We start from the raw sequence: 8,456 nt of genomic DNA on the forward strand, positions 1-8,456 counted from the left end.
AGTGGTATATTTTACCAGAACATTGATACTAAGGTCATTTGAGATGGTGAGGAATGATTGTGAATGTATCGTGGCAACCGTCACTTCGGGAAATTAATAACGATATCTATGAAAACAAAAGAGAATGACAGAACAGGGATCTGAACTCCTGTCTATCGTATCGTACAGATATCTCATTACCACGCTGAAGTTGGCAACGTGGATCGATACCACAGACATTACTGCAACTCTTTTGGTGCATTGTGGACATGGGACAGTGGCTGGTCAAATATTTAACAATAAAATTCAGCAAACAGTCATGCAACTCAGATGTTATTTTATTTTCGCTACCAGTTTTGGTAATTCATTATGCCATCCTCAGGCCCATATTCACCTCTCAAAAATAATCGATATTGGCATACTGTGGCCATATGTTTCTGGATGTCCTTCGAAGACTTCACTATAGCTGTCGGTTGCAGTCAACTCTTCGAAGGAAGCACTTGAGAATTCACGACATCCAGAAACATATGTCCCCAGTGTGGCAATATCGATTAGTTCTGAGAGGTGCATGAGGTGCGCTTTTGCATCTTAGCACCACACAGAAAGCAGCAGGGCCATATCATGAAACATACACAGCTTGTGTTAAACAATTTTACCTTACACAATTTAATACAACAAGGTAAATTAGAGTTTAACAACGTGTTCATAATTACAATAAAACTTTTCTCCAACTCCTATGAACATTTACTTAACCAGTGTTTAAAGCATTAATTACACTTGTTCTTAGTAAAAACATTTAATGAAACCAAAACTTGCCAAACACAAAAGACTTCCCTTTGCAATAACATTTCATATCAAAGGAATAACGTAAACAAATATTATTAAACCCAAGGAATAAAAAGTTGACTTCTAAAATCTTAACGCTCCCTACTGAAGGCAACCGGTGCGTAAACTTCTGACTAAAGAATAATCAAGTAGGTGCCAGTACAAATAAACACTATTTAAAATAACAAACAATTAATAAAGGAGACCCTTGGCATCTAAAGATTGCTTGGTAACATACACACATAAAACCTTGGTTTATAAAAATTTAAACCTTTACAACTCACACACAAGGTACAAATAACAACATCCTGAATGATAAAAAAAAAGACAATTAACCAAGCGGAGCCTTAATGAATCCGATCGGGCACTAATGACAGAGTACCACTGAACATTACAAGATCGAAGTCATACTTCAAGCCCAAAGCACATTCGCCAGAGTGGCGGAGGAACGGCGTACCAAGGTTAACGATCTGACGGAGGCAGAGATCAAGAGCGAAGCAACACTCAACTTAAAGACGTGACCGAGGAAGAGGGCCTCAACATGGAGCCGGCCAAACGAATCACAACGGCCAAGTCGTCAAGCCATGATGCCACGCCCCACTGTACCGGACGAAATGCACTGCGCTCCATGTAACTGAAACACAAACCAACTAAAACAGCACACTTGCATTCATATATTCATACTACACAAGACATAAAACCATAACATTTAAAACAGGAAAGCTAACCTAAAAAAATGGTTTTTTAACTCAGCCACTTAAGCATTCATTTAAACACCATAACACCACGCGATAGCAACAGCTGAGTTCATTTTAAGGACAAGGCTGTTCAGAACTATATTTTCATGAAACATGATGTAATTTTACGAGATAGCATCGTCTTTCGTTATTCGTCGCTAATGTGTAGATACTTGTATTTAAAAACCGCGGCTAACACCACCATAAACATACAGATCACTAATTAATGAGCAGCTCACTGGGCTTGCTCACATAAATCTGCTGATCCTTTATCAAGTAGTAAGAAACCAAGGTGGAATGCCTAAGGCCCGTTAGCATGGCATGTGTGACTTAACTTGCCATGGCACACTCAGGACCAAACTCACACTGCGGACAACATTGGTTAACCATCAGTAGCCATAACTAAGCATACAGTTGCACCCGATTTAATCAAACACACACGATATGAGCAGGCGGACGGTTAATTCATGCGACGCTCCAGCAAGGTCTTCATCTCAATCTGCTTGCTGAGCGTGAAACCAAACACCACGCGTCGTGCCAGAACCCAACTTCGCCGCCATCTCCGGCCGCAGCATCCCTCTCTTAGCACGACCAGTGAGCATGCACAGAAAGTATGGGTAAACCTCTCGACCCCGTAGTACCTCGCGACGCAGCCGGCCAAAGGAAAATCGAAATCAAGGATGGCACTAGCGGGACAAAAGTACCGGCGCCAGTGCATATGGGGCCTGAAGATGGTATAATGAATTACCGAAACTACTAGCGAAAGTAAAATAAAATAACATCTGAACTGCGCGGCTGTTTGGCGAATTTCATTGTTAAATAACGTTAGATGTTACTGACAAGGGAACCTCCCCATCGCACCCCCCTCAGATTTAGTTATAAGTTGGCACAGTGGATAGGCCTTGATAAACTGAACACAGATCAATCGAGAAAACAGGAAGAAGTTGTGTGGAACTGTGAAAAAATAAGCAAAATATACAAACTGAGTAGTCCACGGACAACATAGGCAACATCATGACAGTGTGAGCTCAGGAGCGGCGTGGTCCAGTGGTAGCTTGAGCAGCTGCAGAACGAGAGGTCCTTGTTTCAAGTCTTCCCTCGAGTGAAAATTTTACTTTCTTTATTTTTGCATAGTTATTATCTGTCCGTTCGTTCACTGACGTCTCTGTTCACTGTAATAAGTTTAGTGTCTTTGTTTTGCGACCGCATCGCAAAACCGTGCGATTAGTAGACGAAAGGACGTGCCTCTCCAATGGGAACAGAAAACATTTGATCGCAAGGTCATAGGTCAACCGATTCCTCCACAGGAAAACATGTCTGATATATTCTATACGACACTGGTGACGGCATGTGCGTCACATGACAGGAATATGTTGTCGACCCACCTAACTTGTACACTTGGCGAATGGGTAAAAAGAATCTTCTACCTTGCCCGATTTAGGTTTTCTTGTGGATGTGATAATCACTCCCAAAAAAGTGATGAAAACATGAGAGTTTGTCACATAAACTGAAAATTAAAATTTACACTCGATGGAAGATTCGAACCAAGGACCTTTCGTTCCGCAGCTGCTCACATTACCACGAGGCCACAGCGCTCCTGCGTTTCTTACGTCCTTGATATTGCATATCTTCCCACGAACTACTCAGTTTGTATATTTTGCTTATTTTTTCACAGTTTCACAAAACTTCTTCCTGTTTTCTCAATTGATCTGTGTTCAGTTTTTCGAGGCCTATCCACTGTGCCAACTTATAACTAAATCTGAGGGGGGTGCGATGGGGAGGTTCCCTTGTCAGGGTTCGCTGCAGTTCGCTCCTGAAGACCACGCCTCCCATCTCAGCACTACAACGCCCGCACACTGAGGTCAGCATAGCGTCGAGCTAGCAAGAGCTTTGCCACAGTTAGAAACCTCAGCTACAGCAACATCCTAGCATAGCACCAACAAGTAGTTAAAGTTTCAGATGAAGTGTGGCGTTGTTAAAGTTGAACATCATACCTCAAGAGAAGAGTTTGTTAATTAGTGCGTCAAGTGATGCTTTGCTAGTCCATGACAGCTAAAATTATCCAATATTCCTGTGGCAAAGAATTTTGCCAAAGTAAATCTTTCATTCATTTATGTGAACTATATTTCATCTGTTCTAGTTTGATAAGCCTTCTTCTAGTGCAATCATAGAACCAACAGTTGTGGTCGCATCACAGTACTTTCGCACAACACTATCCTCCCGAGTACAGTTGCACAACGACGTTCAATTAAAATGCATAGACGAGGAAAGAAACGCTTGCAAAAGACGTAATAGCTGGGTGAAACTACTGATACTCGACATCGCCTATTACTTTTGACAAAAGTGTTATGTTTTATAATGTCACACGTGTGCAAAGAGAGATAGAACAGTGCATTGTAGCCAGCCCGAGTGGCCGAGCTGTTCTAGGCGCTGCAGTCTGGAACCGCGAGACCACTACGGTCTCGCAGGTTCAAATCCTGCCTCGGGCGTGGATGTGTGTGATGTCATTAGGTTAGTTAGGTTTAAGTAGTTCTAAGTTCTAGGAGACTGATGACCTCAGAAGTTAAGCCCCATAGTGCTCAGAGCCAAATAGAAAATAGTACTGATATGACTGCCCGTGAAAGGCCTTAATAACCACGTTTTGCATCTCGGATGTGCTGGAAAAGACCCAGTGAAGTACAGAAAGGTACCCACGAGGACGTGGAGCCAGTGCCAGGATCGACTACCCTAGGATTCTCCGTTGAGGGTCTATGGCATGAATAGCCCGATCGAGATGGTCCCACGGGTTCTCGATAGAGAGTTTAAGTCCGGGAAGTATCGTGCCCAGGGGAGTACGGTAAACTCATACTGATGCTCTTCAAACCACGCACACACATTGCGAGCTGTGTGACACGTTGCGTTGTCCTGTTGGTAGATATCTTCTCCGTCTGACTCCACTACTTACATCTGAAGATGATCCAGAGTAGTCGAAACAGGTAATCTAATGAAAAATGTGCGACTAAGGCGGAACAATACATGAGAATAAACAACCGCACTGTTTCCCACGTCCCCCTACTGCTATCTGCCGATTGTAAGTGGTTATTACACGTTGACGCCGAACGTAGATAATGACGGAGCTAGTATTGCTATACTATATTTATCTTGCTTGCATTTTCCGAGGCCCTGGTGCAGGAAAGCAGTCACGTTCTGGGCGAGTCCATCCTTATGTCCCGAAGAGGCGGCCACCTCAATTGACTGATGCCTGCCGACACACACACTATTGGTCGACCTCAATATGATCGCACCTGGGAGTGAGGGCACTTCGGTCGACTTACCGTTGTTTTTATCGTGATATTTCACGAGGACACGCTGAACAATTTGACAGTAGAGGCACAGCTGTCTTGAAATCATTCACAGTGCGATGCGTTTTCTTTAGTCACATGTGTACTTGTTTACTGGAACGTTACTCGTGTTTACGATAACGGCCACGCGAAACCAAGTGCAATAATACTTTTTTTTTTAATTTATCGACTTTCGGAGTTTTCGCATTAAGCCAGCTGATCACAGATGTCATTTTACAATTGACTCTGACAATTCGTGAGCTAATCGACTGTGGTACGATGTAACGTAGAATTAACAAAGGACTCATTCGACATAAAATAAGATTTACAGTCAGAGTGTACGTTAACGAGTAAACAAGACGAAAATGGAACGCAGGATGCACGCTGTTAGTATAATATACAACATTAACACAATAAGAAATGATAAATCGCCGTCGGTAAACATTTGAGATATTCCCAACTGAGTCCACATTAATTACTATACAGGTATATATAAATTAACAATAAAATGTCCTTCGTATGTCTTGTGGAAATTATTTAAAATGTTGCGGATAGAGTACTGAATACTTGTGCAGGTCAGTAACTACCATCTAGACAGAATAGGAGAACAGTTTACAAGAAGCAGAGTCGTGTATCACAACCACACGTTTAGTTGCACCGCTATTCAGACTAGTACGCATAGAGGTACAAAGTGATACACGTTTAGAAGCTGAGCTTTCCATATTCTGCGGAGTAGCACGTAGGGATACAGTCACTTAATCGAGCTTTGCTCTTCCCCTGGCATTTTAAGTACCAGGAGCATTAGAATTGTAGCACAGGGAGCTATATCTTCCTGTTGGCACTGTTGACAAATTCTTATAGTAGCTTAAACGTTGCAACATCGCTGGATGCTGACAAGGTTTGCAGGCTGCTCTGTAAAGTGCAATAATATCGTGATTGAGTTGTACAAGCATATTTGTTACTGTCTCTTTACTACGTAGCATCGCACCGCAGCCTTCGCGCAATGTAGTTCAGAGGGTGAATTCCTCATAATGAAACATTTATCATTACATAAAGCAGCACAGCAGCACTCCGTCATCAGGCAACAAGTGGCCCATCGGGACCATCCGACCGCCGTGTCATCCTCAGTGAGGATGCGGATTGGAGGGGCGTGTGGTCAGCACACCGCTCTCCCGGTCGTGACGGTGGTTTTCTTTGACCGGAGCCGCTACTATTCGGTCGAGTAGCTCCTCAATTGGCATCACGAGGCTGAGTGCACCCCGAAAAATGGCAACAGCACATGGCGGCCCAAATGCTCACCCATCCCAGTGCCAGCCACGCCCGACAGCGCTTAACTCCCGTGATCTGACGGGAACCGGTGTATCCACTGCGGCAAGGCCGTTGCCATGATTACATAGAATGACATTAATTTAACGTGAGAATAGGCAAATATGATTAAACAGCGAACTAAAGAGGGTTTCGGGAAACAATAGCTTTTCCAGGGGAGAGAATAAACATAGCTACTTCCCAAGAAACACGAGGCAGAAGGAGAAGAAAATTTTATACTTGGGTAGTATTGAAAACTTTTTGTTGGTTTCCCAGTAAGCGAATTTTTCCTCTGCGTCACATATTTACTCCTTTTTTAGGATTCCGTACCACAACAAGTAGAAACGGAACCTTTATAGGACTTTCTGCCTGTCCGTTGAAAGGTTGCGCAGTACAAGTAAAGAAAAAGAAAGCAATTTGTGGATTAGTAATTACATAATGGCAAAATTTTTTTTAAATGTTATCCGACTGTCTTGTCCGTGCGTCCGTTTGTAAGACCCCTTTTACTCATTAACGAATAAATGTATTAAGCTGAAATTGTACGTCACGTACTAAGATCTATAGCCTCTTAGCGTTGTCATAATTATAAACTGCTAAATCAATGCAATCAGAAGAAACGACAATTTGGGTCACATATCTAGATATTCGCAAACTCATTTTTAAAACCTATAACGTACTTCTCTATGACCTAGAATAATGGAATTTGGCAAAGAGAGAGGTTTCACAGAGCAAGTAAAGGTAGAAATCAAAAATTATTTCTTTTTTCATGTGTCATCTTACTTATGACTTGCAATTAAAGCATTTCTCTAGTGCCTTGCAATTCCCGGAACCGATCTATCGCCAGTTTGAATATCGATAACACGCAAAAATAGTCGAGATTCACGAGCCACTCGATGGATGGACTGTTTATATACGTAATTAAGTTTGTATGTGAGGGGTCCACTTGTACATGGAGCCCGATTTTGTTATATAATTCAAGAAAAATGACCTGAAACGATTGTAATATGTAGAAGGGATTGTATTTTTCACACAACTGAATCAAAGATGTTGCCTGAGTGGCAGAATCGATTGTTGAGTAGGGTCGCGCGGAACGCAGTTAGCAGTTGCCGTTGCACTCTGTTATAGGCAGGATGTAAGACTTAAAGCTAGTGGCTAGTTGTGAGAATTTAGTTGTTGGTCTATGGACGCAGCATAATACAGTTTTCATAAAATGAAGTGATGAATTATACCGTAACTCAAAAGTAGAGCAACTGGAACAAATTTGTAAGGTAATGAAATTTTGTATATTTAGTTTTAAGTATGCAGCAACGCAGTGTGGATTTCGCTAATTTTTACAGTGCCGGCCCTTGAATGTAGAAACCAAGTATTTTCCAGCAGATTTAATGTATAGTTTGATTAGGTATACCTGATTTGTAATATTTTGTGTGTTTTGTAATCCTCATACAGAGAAGTTAAATTTTGGAATCTATTGTGTCAAACGATCATACAGAAAAGTTAGATTTTGGAATCTGTTTTGTCAAATGATGTCAGATGTTTTTAATTATGACAGTAAGTGAGAACTGTAAAACAGTTAAGAAGTTAACTGATTTTGAAGTTAATGTAAAATGTTTCATATCAGATTTCCTGAAAGAGAAACTTTATTTTGAATACAATTTTCAAACTGAAGCATCTGGTCTTAGCATATCCCTTTATCAGAACCTCACCCTCTTCCATATCGTGTTTATTTAAATCCAATGAATATTTTTAAAAAAATCATTTTTTCGATCAGAGTCAGAAAAATATTAATGTGCAAGAATCAGAAAAGTATTAGTGTTTGTAGCAGTTTCAATGTGGGCAGCACTGCACAGCGCTGACCCAATACCCAGTCTTTTCTCTGAACGTTTGTAAGATTATTCATTCATCAGCGAATCTACTGAAATTATTTGTATGAAGCTATTTACGGCCGACATTTCACTTCGCTGTGCCAAGACTGAATATTTTCTATGCCTACTGTGGAGAGAACAGAATACCAAGATTACATCCGTTGAGAGTCTAGAGCTAAGAGAAATATATTTCATTGTTTATCTGCATAGGGAATTTTATCAGTTTATTGCACGGGGCCATAGAACTTGGTGCTTGCCGGTAGGAGTGGCCGAGCGGTTGTAGGCGCTACAGTCTGGAACCGCGAGACCGCTACGGTCGCAGGTTCGAATCCTGCCTCGGGCATGGATGTGTGTGATGTTCTTAGGTTAGTTAGGTTTAAGTAGTTCTAAGTTCTATACCTCAGAAGTTAAGTCCCATAGTGCTTAGA

At 41.6% G+C, this 8,456-nt stretch overlaps 1 pseudogene; it reads right to left on the reverse strand.

Moving 5' to 3' along the window:
- Positions 1-6,128: 6,128 nt before the first annotated feature.
- Positions 6,129-6,246, reverse strand: LOC124620606 (annotated as a pseudogene).
- Between the last annotated feature and the right edge of the window lie 2,210 nt (positions 6,247-8,456).

This window comes from Schistocerca americana, chromosome 6 (assembly GCF_021461395.2).
Source record: "Schistocerca americana isolate TAMUIC-IGC-003095 chromosome 6, iqSchAmer2.1, whole genome shotgun sequence".
NCBI lineage: Eukaryota > Metazoa > Arthropoda > Insecta > Orthoptera > Acrididae > Schistocerca > Schistocerca americana.